At 35.7% G+C, this 14,186-nt stretch overlaps 2 protein-coding genes across 2 annotated transcripts in view; both read left to right on the top strand.

Annotated features, from left to right (window-relative positions):
* The window catches only part of gata6 (GATA binding protein 6), a 584,947-nt gene that overhangs the window by 561,265 nt on the left and 9,496 nt on the right, over positions 1–14,186 (top strand). The gene's annotated exons all lie outside the window — the stretch shown is intronic.
* The window catches only part of cables1 (Cdk5 and Abl enzyme substrate 1), a 94,213-nt gene that overhangs the window by 16,556 nt on the left and 63,471 nt on the right, over positions 1–14,186 (top strand). The window lies entirely within an intron of this gene.

Below are 14,186 nucleotides of genomic sequence, written 5' to 3' on the forward strand. Positions count from 1 at the left end.
CAGTATGTAACCAGTAAACCCCCGATTCTCTAAAGAATCGCAAATGCAAGAATGGCAATCAGTTTCTGTTCCCTTCGATATTTGGAGGAATGACAAATGATGGAGGGTGGTAGCGTCCTGGTAAAGTTTTCATTGAATTAAATACATATATTTGTACTAAAATTAATCAATTTATTAAAACAAAAATTGAATTTTAATTGTTACATCATTTAAGTCCAAAATGTCTTTGAGTTGTTGCACTTATAAATAAAAACAATATCGAAGTGGAAATGTTTAAATGAAGTAAATTGGAAACAAAACATTCATAAAATGGTAAATCCAAAATAGTTAATCAAATATCTCTTTATAAACAACATTTTGAGTAAAGATGGTTTGCTGTCCTTGAATCAGTTCTCCTTGGTATGGAGTAGTTTGTGAATTTCCCCTTGGGATTAATAAAGTATCTATCTATCTATCATCTATCTATCTAGTTAAAACCTTTACTTTAACGTCACATGAACGCCGGACTCTTGAAAAGGCAACATAAAGTTGTCCATGTGCAAATACAGGCTCAGATAGGTAAATGCCTACTTTGTCCATGGTTTGTCCTTAGGATTTGTTGATTGTCATGGCAAATGAAGCCTTAATGGGAAATTGCCGTCGTTTAAGTTTAAAGGGTAATTCCAGGTCAGAACTTGTAAGGTCAATTCTGGGAATCAAAACAGTATTGGTAGTATGGGATCCCGTCAGCACTTGTGTCTCAATAACATTTTCTGTCATGGTGTTCACGATTAACCATGTACCGTTGCATAAACCATGTTTAGTATTAAGGTTTCTTAATAGCATGACTATTGTCCCCACTTTAAGGTTAAGATTGTGTTGTGGTAATCCGGCCGGGTTAATAGTGTTTAAATATTCTAATGGGAAATGAAGATGCTCAGTTTCGTCTTCAGAATCAACACTGTCAGTACTTAGAAAGACGCATCTTTCTCCAGGAAGTAATGCAATCACTTGGTTATTTATGTGATCAACGTCAATATTCTTTGGACATAATATAGCCCGGTGCGTCAAAAGTGGTATCTGGTCTAATGATATCGCTTCACCAAAGGGCTCGGTTTTGTATTTCTAATCGTTGAGCTCTTTGTTTTTGGAGCCGTGACTCCTTTGCTTCTGCTGTTTCAGAGGCGCATTGTAGGCGCCTTCATTCATTGTTTTTATCCATACGGGCTCGTTTTTGTATTTCCGTTAGTTGAGCTGTTTCTTTTTGGGGCCGTGACTTCTTTGCTTCTGGTGTTTCTGAAGCGCGTTGTAGGAGCCTCCGTTTATTGTTTTTATCCATGCGGTCTCGTTTTTGTTTCTCTGTGGCTGTGTCGTTAGGTACAACTCTTACTTTTAATACTGAATTACCATTATGTGATTCAAATATGCCACACTGACTGCTGGCACAGTGGATTAGAGCAAGTTTAGTTTCCAGGTTGTGTTGCTTGGGCGCATCTATGCGGTCTCGTACAGGTTGTGTTGTTTGGGCGCCACCTACCGACTCTGGGAAGCTGCTGGGTTTGACTCTTACTTTTAATACTGAATTACCGTTATGTGATTCAAATATGCCACACTGACTGCTGGCACAGTGGATTAGAGCAAGTTTAGTTTACAGGATGTATTGTTTGGGCGCATCCATGCGGTCTCGTTTTTGTTTCTTTTTATCCAAGAGCAAGTTTAGTTTACAGGTTGTGTTGTTTGGGCGCATCCATGCGGTCTCGTTTTTGTTTCTTCTTATCCATGCGGTCTCATTTTTGTTTTTCTGTGGCTGTGTCGTTAGGTAGAAGTTACCGTTATGTGATTCAAATGTACGACACTGACTGCTGGCACAGTGGATTAGAGCAAGTTTAGTTTCCAGGTTGTGTTGCTTGGGCGCATCTATGCGGTTTCGTACAGGTTGTGTTGTTTGGGCGCCACCTACCGACTCTGGGAAGCTGCTGGGTTTGACTCTGGGGCGCTGAGGGGCTCTGGCGCATGTGCCTCGGTGCGTCCTGTGTCTGCCGTCCGTGCATATATTAAACTGTCGTTTAGTAATATAGATAAAGTATATGTATTGTAATGTATATGTTTATGAACATGGTGTGTTTAGGTGTCTGCATAGTAGTTTGTGTGTTTAAATACACTGTCTTTAACTATGATTGGGTTGATTTTGATTTTTAAACCTTATTAACATTGGGTCACATCATTACAGTTAATTTATTATTTCATTTTCTAATAAATTTGTCTTGGAGAATAGAATTTATTCATTTACCACATTTACAAAATCAAATTGTCTCATCCAAGTTTCAGATGCAAAAAATGATGTATTGATGTAAATCAAGTTAGAAAATGAAAGGCATTATTATAGCAGTACCCAATATACTATGACGTCTTAGAGTCCATTCTGTAGCAATTATGGTTTTTTTTTTTTGAGTTTATTCATCTTGGGTATACATTTGTTCTCCATGTTCTGGTTGTCCTCAATGCAACAACTCATGGTAGGAACCAATGATGTACACGTCACATGCACTAGGCCTCTTTAGTGTCAGTAGTTGACCTAATGGCAGTATGCGTTTGGACCACTTTAGCCTTTTCAAAATACACTAAAATGACAAACATCTTATCATTTGTTTTATATTTAAAAATTATGGGGGGGGGGGGGTACCCAAAAATAACCGAAATTGAAGGAAAAAAAATGTTTTAATAATTTTTACTTACTGAAACTTTAGTCTCCTTCAAAATACTCTCCATGTGAATGAATGCACTTGCCCCAATGGTTTTCCCACTGGTGGAAACATTTTTGGAATTGCTGAAGAGGAACATTGTCCAAGGCCTGCAGCGATATTTGTTTTTTTTTTTTAATTCTTTTCTTGGACTTCCTCCACGGTATAAAACTCTTTCCTTTGAGCTCTTTTTTCATATGCTGGAACAAGAAAAAGTCGCATGGCGCAAGATCAGGTGAGTAGGGAGGGTGATAAGACCTCTAAGACACATAAGTCAATTCAGAAATCTCTTCAATAGTCTGAAGATCTTCATATATTGCATTGCAAACTTTTTCAAGATTTTCGTCATTCCTAATTGTGGAAAGTGGGCCAGATCTTTGTTGGTCTTCAAGTGACATTTCCCCTGTTTGAAATGCGAAAACCACTCGTAGATATGTGTTTTACTTAATGCTTCCTCTTTAAAAGCAGTTTCGAACATCAGCACAGTTTCAGCAGCTGTTTTCCCTAAGAGAAAGCAAAATTTAACACAGACTTGCCGTTCTTTATGATCACCCATTACAAAAATTGCAGAACGCTTTTAGTAAGCACCAAAAAAAAACATGGAATGCCGTACGAACAATACAGAGCAGCGCCACTTGGCAGACTGCCACAGAATACTGTAAGTATGCTACACCTAGCAGCGAAATTTGCAATTAAGTCTAGATTGTGCACCAGGCACAGATTCCAGTTATTTTTGGATACCCCTTCATACATTTTTGCTCCAGCTTATGGCTGTATTTGGGACCCGGTATTAGCCATATATTGGTATGTGTGGAGTAGCACAAACCGATCTTCAAGTCTCATGTAAAGCAGTATTTCTCAAACAGTGTTGTGCCACTATTGGTTCGTTAGTGGGTCACCTAAGCCATAATTTCTCAACCACTGGTTACCATCATTGGATCACGTATGGGGTCAACAAAGTGATTGGCCTCATTGTGGAATAAGTTTCCCTGTTTCTAAGTGGGCTTGTTTAACCAAGATGAAAATCGGGGTGATAAACTTCATTTCAAGGTCATTTAATTATTTAAAATTGTACTTTTCCAGATAGTGCTTATAAAGTGATGAAAATTAATTGATATATTCCCATTTCCTCATTTTAAAGCAACCTAAAAGAACAAAAAAGCTTAATCCTGACTCTGTAGTTTGTATCAACAAGCAGAAAAACAGCAGTGTAACATTTATTGCAGAAAATATGAATTACCAATGCTCTCACACTCAACAGTGTGGAGAATTAATCAGAATCTATGGCCAATGGAAACTTCAATTCTGTGTTGCTTAATTCAGGTGCTGAATAAATTAAGCTCCTGCCACAGTCTGTGTGAAGGCTAGCATGCAGGCTAAGTGCCATAAACCTTTATATACATGATCCAGGCAAACTGGTAACAAAGTGAAGGGAGCCATTATTCATGCTACAATGACATTTCCATTTATTGAGAGGTGATCAAAAAGATGATATGCCACTTATGAATACATTAAAGGAAACTAAACCAGTTTATATTGCAAGAGTGTTTTTCTATTGTTCGTAAACTGGGCAGCTCTTACCTTTTGCTGCTATTTATGTTTTGGAAAACTGCATTGATTGCTTTTCATACCATCGAAACAACCTTCAAAATGCCCCCTACCACTTTATTCAAAGTTATGTACATTCCAACACTCATAAAGTTAATGAGTCTCCCAAGTGTGTTCTGACAGTTATTGGCTGCTGTAAGACTTACCTTAATCATAGCTTTAGCCTACCTTGGGATTCTTATTGCAAAGCTTTTGAGTCCCCTCTGATTATTTGCTTTATTAATCCCTCTCATGCATGCATAGCAGGAAACTACTAAAGAAACTCCATAAAGACTGTGCTGCCATATTTTAAAGTTCTCTTTTAGTGCCAGCACTCAGAGTTTGTAGTAGTTTATTATTGCTGGTTGAATATAGATAAAAGTTTCCAACATGCAATGAATTATTATTATTATTATTTATTATCAACAGACTTCATGCACTTGTTTAAACTTAGCTTTAGCAGTGGTGCTTGGTGAGTGGTCTAGCAGAGACCCAGCATGGGGTGATGTTTCTTCAAAGGGATGAAGACCTGAACAATCTGGAATAATTTTTAATTTTGAGCTGCTGCTAGTCTAAATTGATAGAATTTACATTATAGGAATTTCTTAAATTTTTAACCTACAAATTTAATATTACAAATTTTTGATCATATTTGTTTAACCAAGCGTCTCCAACTCCGGTCCTGGAGAATTACAGTAGCTACAGGTTTTCATTCAAACCCTTTTTGTAATTAGTGACTGGTTTTTGCTGCTAATTTAATTTCTTTTGAATTCATTTTAATGGACTTGTTTTTTTAAGATTGGTTCCCCTGAATTTCTTCATCATCCCTCTGAATTGCTTAATTTCTTTCCTTAAATGGCTCCCAAACAGAATTGAAATATGAAGTGTATGAGCCAACAAAAGACCAACTAAGTCAGGGCCTCAAACTCCAACCAGTTGCTTAATTAGGCGCCTAGTCTTGTTGTTAATTAAACCCATTCTTTAATTTCATGGCTTGTTGCTGCTCTCATTGTTCAATAGCATACAATTCAGAAATTGTTAATTTTCTCTTTTCCAAGAGCATTGGTAAAATGTTTTGAGGACCTGAGTAGATCAACATTCCTGAGACCTTCATCTTTCTTTGTTTTCAGATATTGTATGATGGGCACAGTTTCTTGGAGCATGTCAATTAAAATTAATTCAAAAGAAGGTAATTAGCAGCAAAAATGGGTTACTAATTAAGAAAAGGGTTAGAATGAAAATCTGCATCCACTTTGGTCCTCCAGGACCAGAGTTGAGGACCCCTGGTTTACACCATATTGTTATGTGTGAATATGGGCATCTAAATCCATCCATCTATCTGTTTTCTTAGCCCGCTTATCCAAAGCAGTGTACCAGTCCATCATAGGGTGAACACATAGACACACGGGTCAGTTTAGCAATACCAATTCACTTAATCTGCTTGTCTTTGGACTATGGAAGGAAACTAGAGCACAGGGAGAACGTGCAAATTTCATGTAAAGACTAAGAAATAATGCTTATTTCCTCACACATTAAAAAGCTTTGTCAACTAAAAAAAACATACTTTTAGCACAACTGGTTTTGAAAACTGGCAACAGTTCAGTTCTTGAATTTACCTTTGAAAACTTACTGTATTTCCTTAGTTCTTTAAAAGATTAACAGGGTATGTTGTTAACCAGTAGACAGATTTAGAAATTACTCAAACTTGATTATCACTTCAACAGTACAATAGGGATGATGCATTGTTATGTTTTAGGGTGTTAACTAGATTAACAGGTAAAACATCATGTAGTTCATCATTTTTTTGCCAATCAATGTTTTCTTTGTTTATAGTGTATACATAAGCAAGTATGAGAGAAAACAAAGCCTCTTCATACAGTAAATGCAAGGTATTGTCTTGTTCCATGTACTATTACAAGTAAATAATTAGATGTGTTACACAAGCACATAATAACCAAAAATAATTGTATCTTCTTCCACATTAATTTAAAGTTTTTTAGAGTGAAGTATGATGAAATGTGTATTAAGGATCTTTCTGTTGGTTTTTACAAAGCTCTTAGTAAAATCTGTGGGTATGTATGTATTAACATACTTGACTTCACTTGATTTGATCATTAATTGCAAAGAGCTGTACCTGTGTACCAAGGGACCCTAAAGACGGTTGTTTCCAAGAATGTTTCCAGCAATAGAGGATAAAAATGTAATAACCTGTAATAATTTTACAATAAAACTCTTTCATATTAGTCTCATTGATTTCATGACAGATATTCTGTATTCAGCATAAATCATTTTGCACTGTTATTGGCAGTTATTGTAAAAGTTGGTATATAATAGATTTTTGTCACCTTAAAAATGTCCTTTTATATGTTGTAATTTTAACTATGAAGCTAGAAGTTTTTGTTTTGTGAGGAAATATTTTTTGTTCTGTGGTAACAGAGCAGCAGTTTCAGAAACAAAATGTACCTGCTTTGCCATGGTTAGCTTTATTTTATTTATGAGAATGTTATTGGCATAGTTCCCAACTGTTTTTACCTTAAAGTCTGGTACATTATGAGCATCTATATCTTGATACTGTATAAGTCTTATATCTTTGAGTTCTTGTATCTATTACTTGTACTTGTTTTTTCCAGGCACCTTTCTCCATGACGAGTGACACCCCCAAAGTGTGTGTGTGTGTGTGTGTGTGTGTAAAAGTGTACAGTAGCATTAAATAAATTGCAGCACTTCCTAAAACTCTGTTGGCTTTTAGAAGTGTTGTTTGTTCCGTTTGTGGTAATTAAACCTGAAGAGAGATATTGTACTATACTGCAATAAATTAACTTTTTTTTTTTTAACCTGTCCTTTTGTGTCCCTGCTGTTGCAGTCATCATCTTTGTGCAGGTTAGCTATATTGAGGGCTCTTAGTTGGCCCTGTATTGAATAGTTTATTGTACTGTCTCATCTCATGATACCTGGAATGTTTTTTGCTATCTGTAACCATACATTGGAATAAGTGGGTTCAGAAAATTTAACGAATTAATGTCATATTTCAGATACAAAGATAAAGTACTGTCACTTCTTTTCATTTTTTTTTTGATAATTATCAACTCTACTAAAATTGACCAGGAGGACATCTGCTCTGCCTCTAGTAAGGGCACCTGTTTTTGTTACTGGAGTGTAATTTGTTTTTTATTTGTACAGTACTAGTTTTAATTACATGCTGTAAGCTTCACCTTTGTTTCCATACGGTATGTATAATCCAAGCAATTAAACAGATGACTGAAAAGATTAGAGCATACTAGTTCCTATTGCAGTGAAGTTTATTAATCATTTTAATCTTGGCAGTGCTGACATAGATGATTGACAACTAAATCAGCATTGTACAAATTTCTACTCTTTCATGTTTCAACCTCATAGGGTTGTTTGTTTCATGCTATGTACAGTATGTTATTTTGGGCAATCTACGGTATAAATTAATCTCATGTTCTTGTTAAATTATATCTGAGATTGTCACTGTCTTCTGGACAGAGCACACATGAAAATAGAAAATGTGTTGTCTTTTAAGTTGAGCTGCAATGTTTAAACCTACTGAAGATTAAATGATATTTTCAACCAGTGATGTCAAAAACTTACACAGTTTCACCATCTTCAAAACGGTGAAAACAAGTAGTTCTTTCTTTCAAGCCAATGTTTATTCAGCTTTTTCCAGTTTCATTAGCTTTTCTGTGAGGCATATAGTCAGGTGCCTGACACCGTACATGTTGAAGCTGAACATCTGTTTTGCTTTTTGGTGCTTCCAATTGGATGCTGTTTTTACAGGAAAAAAGTATTTGGTAGCCCCAGCCCCCATTCTAAGATTTAAATGGTGACAGATGGTCGTTAACTATTCATTATCAGTCACACTTCCCTCTTCAGATATAGCTCGATAATTTATCCACTCACTACTTGTTTGTACTATGGAATTCCATCCATCACTGCAAAATGACCCATACATTTTAATGGTTGTGAAGCTTAAAAGAATAATAGTTTAACAAATAAATTATTTGTTAGAAAAAGTTTGAAGTTTTTTTTTTAAGCTGGCAGCAACTTGGTTACTATTTTTTTAAATGTGTTTTCTGTTAAAGCAAGAAATAGGTTCCGGCATGAAATCCTTGGCCATTTTTCACAGAGAGAATGTAATCAGTCGAGTATTTTTATGGCCTGGAAAACTTGAGGTCTACTTTTCCACATCTCATAACTGAAATAGTGTTCTCATTTCTTACAGCATGAATAGTGCTTAACATAAAAGTGCAGTTTTATGTTCAGTCTGTCATGCTGGTAAAAGACGCTTTGTTTCCACATTAAATAATTTTATGTTGTTTGGGTGCAACATTGTGAAATGTATGTTTTCATGCCTTTATCTGGGAAATGAGCATAAAACATACATAACTACTCTTAAAGTCTGTAATATGAAATGATAATGGGTTATTATATTACCAAAAAGGTGAAATATACTGTAGCTCATGTGAATGAGACACTGTCTATAGTTATGAATCTTGTTTACATGATTTTTTGAATAGCCCTTAAACACTGCTACCAGGACATGGTTCACCTTCTGATTTTTCCAATGGATGGGCAAGTAAAGTATACACAAAGACTTGCCTTTTGAAAATTCAGCATTTTGTAACCACTATCAAATCTTTTGATTCATAAATGTTTCTCATGTATCTTTATGTTAATCACCTTTGTCCTCTCGGATGTAATGATAAAAAGAGCCTTCCTCATTTTCTTAGTAGTATTATTTAAAATCAAGGTGAACCGCAAGTTTTTTGTTCCCATCTACAAATAATCCAAGTGATGCAACAACACTGCATATAACTCTGAAAATAAAAAACCTGTTGCAGATATGAATCTGTTAAGCCACAATGAGCAACTTTAGCCCTTTTTTTTTAATTCATTAAAAGTTTATTTCTTATTGTGTATGATTTGGTATACTGTGTACAGGAACGTGAAAAAGTATACCGTTAATGATGCATTAATGTGTAAGGATAGCCCTCTGTGATATTTAGGCTGGACTGGTGTAATTTGACTGTCGACTCTAGGAATAACAGCTAATGGAGTTTGTACGTTATCCCCACATCTTCATGGATTTTCTGAATATGTTAGATTAATTGATGATTCCAAATTGTGTGTGTGTGTCTGTCTTTGTGTCAGAGTGGGTCTTGCGATGAACTGGTGCCCTGTCCAGTGTTGTTTTCTGCCTAGTGCTGCAAGCAGGTGGTTTAAAAGAGGCTGGAGCCTGATTTGGATTAAACAGACTGGAAAATGTTCTGTGCATTTACTTGCCCTTTGGCAATTTGCCTAATATCAGCTATTTATTCATATATATATATGTTGTGATGGATTGCCGGCTTTCGATTCCGGTTCTCACCCCCAGGCCACCAGGAGGAGCTCTCCCAGCAGCGTGGACGTGCCCCGAATTCCAGCAGGGCATCATGGACTCTGTAGTTTATATGCACAGCCCTGCTGGATACCATGGGGGCCACCAGGAGTCGCTGTAGTGAGGCTGTCGGACTGTTACGTGCCTTATAACCCGGAGGTGCGTCATGATCACATGACAGGAAACGACGTGCCTCCGGGGTGAAGAAGAGTTTTTATATGACCCGGAAGTGTTCCTAGTCACGTGGACAGAGAGGGCGAAACACTTCCGGATCAAGGACTATAAAAGGACTATGGGAAATCCCAGACGTCGAGCTGAGCTGGGTGGAAGGGTGGCAACGCGTCTGGGAGTGGAGGATTATTGTATTGTTTATTGGAATTATTGATTATTACTGAGTATTGTGGAGAGGAGGGTGCTTTGTGCACATAATTGTCTAAATAAATATTATATTTGGACTTTTACCTGGTGTCTGACGTCTAGTCTGAGGGTTCAAGGGGTCACGGAGACCTTAATCTATCACAATATATATATGTGTGTGTGTGTGTGTACAGCCCTTAAAGAACTCTGTGTATTTGTTATTTCTTTAATGAATATTGTTGGAGTATGTTTCTGTCACTGAATTTATTTTGTCAAAAAAGTAAAATCACAGCTGAATGTAATTTTTGGAAGTATTTTTTAAAATTGACCAAATGAAAGGTAACAAGCAAAAATTGTTTCATTTGTAGGTGTCCTCTCCAGTCGGCACTCATCCAGTCGCCACCCGTGTTTACTGAGTACAAAGAGAAAGGGTGAATAGGTGAATTTTGCTTATTTTGACAAAATATTCCAGGTCAGGTGTACTTCTACAAAGCCTTGCTGTATAGGGTAATCAGTTGCCTAATTTAACACTTGAGTTTGCACCTCTGCCTACAGAACATCTTGAGCAACAAAGCCTAAAAGGCAAAAAGTAAAACATCCATATTAAATAAATAAATAGAGAGAGAAAATGTATGCTGATGTAAACTACTGTTATTTTTTATCAGCTTTATTCAATAATGATGGCACCATCTTATACTATCACATGTTCTGCATAAACAACCTCTATTTAAAGCCTGTGACAAGTCTGTGTGTCTGTTTGTGTCTCAATTAGACAAGTAGTTCTTGAGGTACTAGTTTCTGTTGTTTGCATTTGTTAAGCATTCTGCTTATAATAGAGTAGTGAGCAAAATGACCCCTTTTATTCTCTAATCGTTCGAGGCAATTTATGCCCCTTCTTCAGGCAAGATTTAAACTTGCTTGTAATAGAGGAAACTGCTTTTTTGCCCCTTCATGTGTCAGTACGCTACTGCAACTCACTGTTATTCAGTAAATGGTAAGACCATAATAAAAACTAACATATGCGGTGGTTTACCTGAAGCAGAATTGGGCAGCAGTGATGCATTTTGATGTATTTGGGAATAACCTCACTGAATTTTTATTGGTTTTTCACGTTTTACAAGATGACTAATTTTCCCATCTTATTATCTTGAAATTAACTTTTATACCATGGTAAGCAAATCATTGACAGCTGGTCTCTGTACAGTACTGTTTTGATCCACATAAAGACTCAAAATCTCAAGTCATGCCGACTATTTAAAGCCAGTGATGCAGATAATTTGCCTTTGTTACACCATTTACTTTTATGCTCCTGAGTGCCACTGCTGTGCAGCAGAGCACAAGGGGATACATAGGCTTTAGCTTTTTAACTGTTAAAAGTGAGAAGTGGACTGTTGGAAGATGAATGTAGTAGTGATTTTTATATTTTCAACATTTGTAAATATGTGTGGAATACTCACATAAGGTTGTGATTTTTGAAGTTCAGATTAAGTTTTACAAGTATGAATCGTGGTATAAACATACAGTTTGTAATGAACAGCAAAACAATTACTGTACTAATTCTGTATTTCAGTCTGTGTTGTCGTGTGTGACTCTGTATGTCATATTGGTATATTTAGTCATCTCTTTATTAGATGCATGAGAGGTATGTGTTTTGTTATTCCTCTTTGAGCTCCACTGGTTATTTAGCTTCTAGTTGAGTAACTGTAGCCTGCTGTCTGCTCTGTATAAGCTGGGTCTGCCTCTGCTGATTACTTTGGCAATCTTTTTATTTCTAACCAGAGGATCACCTTAGTGTTTTGATGTTGGTACTTGGCCATGTCATGTGTGAAAGCTTCCGGAGGGTTGCTATGAACTCAGTCAGTGCATCTTGGCCTGTTCTCCATCATAGCTGCATACATGCACTTTCTTGGTAGTAGCGTAACAATTTTAAATTGCATCATATCCACAGGTAATGCTACCACTAATCTGGTTACGAATTTTACTATCTAATCCTTATATAATTATAGTTTGTGTATTTTTAAGTGGAATTAATATCAATTAATAAAAGGAATGGGTAAAACAATTAGCTCATGCTTTCACAGGCAAGTTTACCCCTGACTTTATAATCATAAGTGGCGACTGATTCTGTTAAGTTACATTCATTTTGGTGTACCTACCAAATCATTTAAAGAGTGCTATATTTGCTTCTTATGTAGACTAGGTGGTTTGGTAATTTGTTTCTGTTGGTTGATCCCCACCGTCTTTCTTTCTTGTGTCAAACAGTGTCATTACATATTCTGATCTTGAAAATGATGCCCAAGCATCTTTTGATCAGCAATTTGTCTGAATTTGGTAGGTTGGCTTACTCCATGGATTTCCAATAATCTATATATTTATTTTTCCGTTTATATATAATTTTTTTATATTGAATGAAAGTGGTTAATGTTTTTTACATTGTGTTGCTGCTCCTTCCAGGTGTGGCATGTATTTCTTTTGAAGGCCTCTGGAAATTCTTTTGATCTTGTTTATTTGTATGCTTAAAATCAACCTAGGCCAAATTTCTATATTTTTTATAAAACTGGGCCCTTCAAGCTACTATACTTTTCATTCCTGATCATTTGAATTGCTTTTAGTGCAACCAATGAAACCATAATTGTTTGCAGAAATAGTTGCTAATTATATCTTTCCTTTTGTTTTTATGCTATATGGTTCAGTTATGCAAAATTTTATAAATAATACTGGTGGATTGTCCCTTTGAAATAGTAAGAACTAGTTTTAACTAGACATGGATTTCATGAGTAAAATGTAATGTTTAAATAACAACAGAGTTTCAAAAACTTTGTAGTGGCATTTTTAAATGTTATGAAAATAATTTGTGTAAATGTGGCCTTATAAAAAATGCAAGCTAATAGGTTTGTTTTTGGTTAGCATTGTTCTCTCTAATCTGAATTTTTTTACTCTCTTTTTCTAAAAACAAACTGATTAAACTTGTGGAATTATTTTTATAGTTCATTGCCTTTTATGCTAAAAGAAAGTTCATTCTAAACAACTACACAATGTAAGTTATTTCTTGGCTTACTATGAAATCTTCCAACTACCCAATTCTAAACAAAATTTGTATAAATATAGCATTATTTATCCACCTATCCATCCATCCATCTAACCAGGAGCTTGGAATAGAATGTTGGTTTTAATTAAAAGAAAACTTTTTTCCTCTTTTTGAAATGTTGTCATTATCAATAGATTTAATGACCTTTCTCTAATATATATATTTGCTGCCAGTTTTTTGGGTGATCAGGATATCCATCATGTACTGTACAATTTTTGTAAATACTGAATTTCCAATATATGCAAACAATCTCCTCTTGGCTTGCGTGATGAAATGAATTTGGGAATATAGTTAGAAGAAGTTACTTTAACATCCGTGTAATTTATTAACTAACAGATTCTAGCTGAGCTCTTCCATCCATCTACATACTCAATGCTATTAATCCTATTAAGAACTTGTGGAGGTAAGCTTGAGCTTATTCCAACAGCATCAGTCACAAGGCAGGAACCATTCTTGGATGGTATGCCAGCAAGTGCCTTGTATCTTCTGAGTACATACCAAATAAATTTGTATTGTTAAAGCTAAGTTTCAGCAAGGGATAGAGAATTGAACTCATTTCAGTTTATTTTTGTATGTGCTCTTCACAGAGTATAGGCACAGAGCACTGTAACAAGTTCTCAGGTAAATTGCAAGTATACATTTTACAAATTAATAAATACAGAATCATTACACATCAGGTCACGGATTTGTTAAAATACACAGAAAACAAAGTAAAAACTGATTTAACATACATGGAAACCAGCGATATCTGTCTATTAATTGTTGTGCTATTGCCAATGCACAACAGAGGAAAGGAAAACAAAACCTCTAAATATCCGGAGCTCCACAATCAATTGTAAGAGAGAAAAATCTCATGAAGATAGAGTCATGACTTAATCCTTGTTGTATGAGTAACAGTTCTGAATGCACATTTATTTGCAAACCTAATGCTCCACATAGCATTGATTTATTTTTGCTTCATTTACTCAGTTGAAAGAAAGTGGATCCATTTTAATCCAGTTCTTATTACATGAGGCATTCGTCACTTTCTGTGTGG

Source organism: Erpetoichthys calabaricus, chromosome 6, assembly GCF_900747795.2.
Source record: "Erpetoichthys calabaricus chromosome 6, fErpCal1.3, whole genome shotgun sequence".
NCBI lineage: Eukaryota > Metazoa > Chordata > Cladistia > Polypteriformes > Polypteridae > Erpetoichthys > Erpetoichthys calabaricus.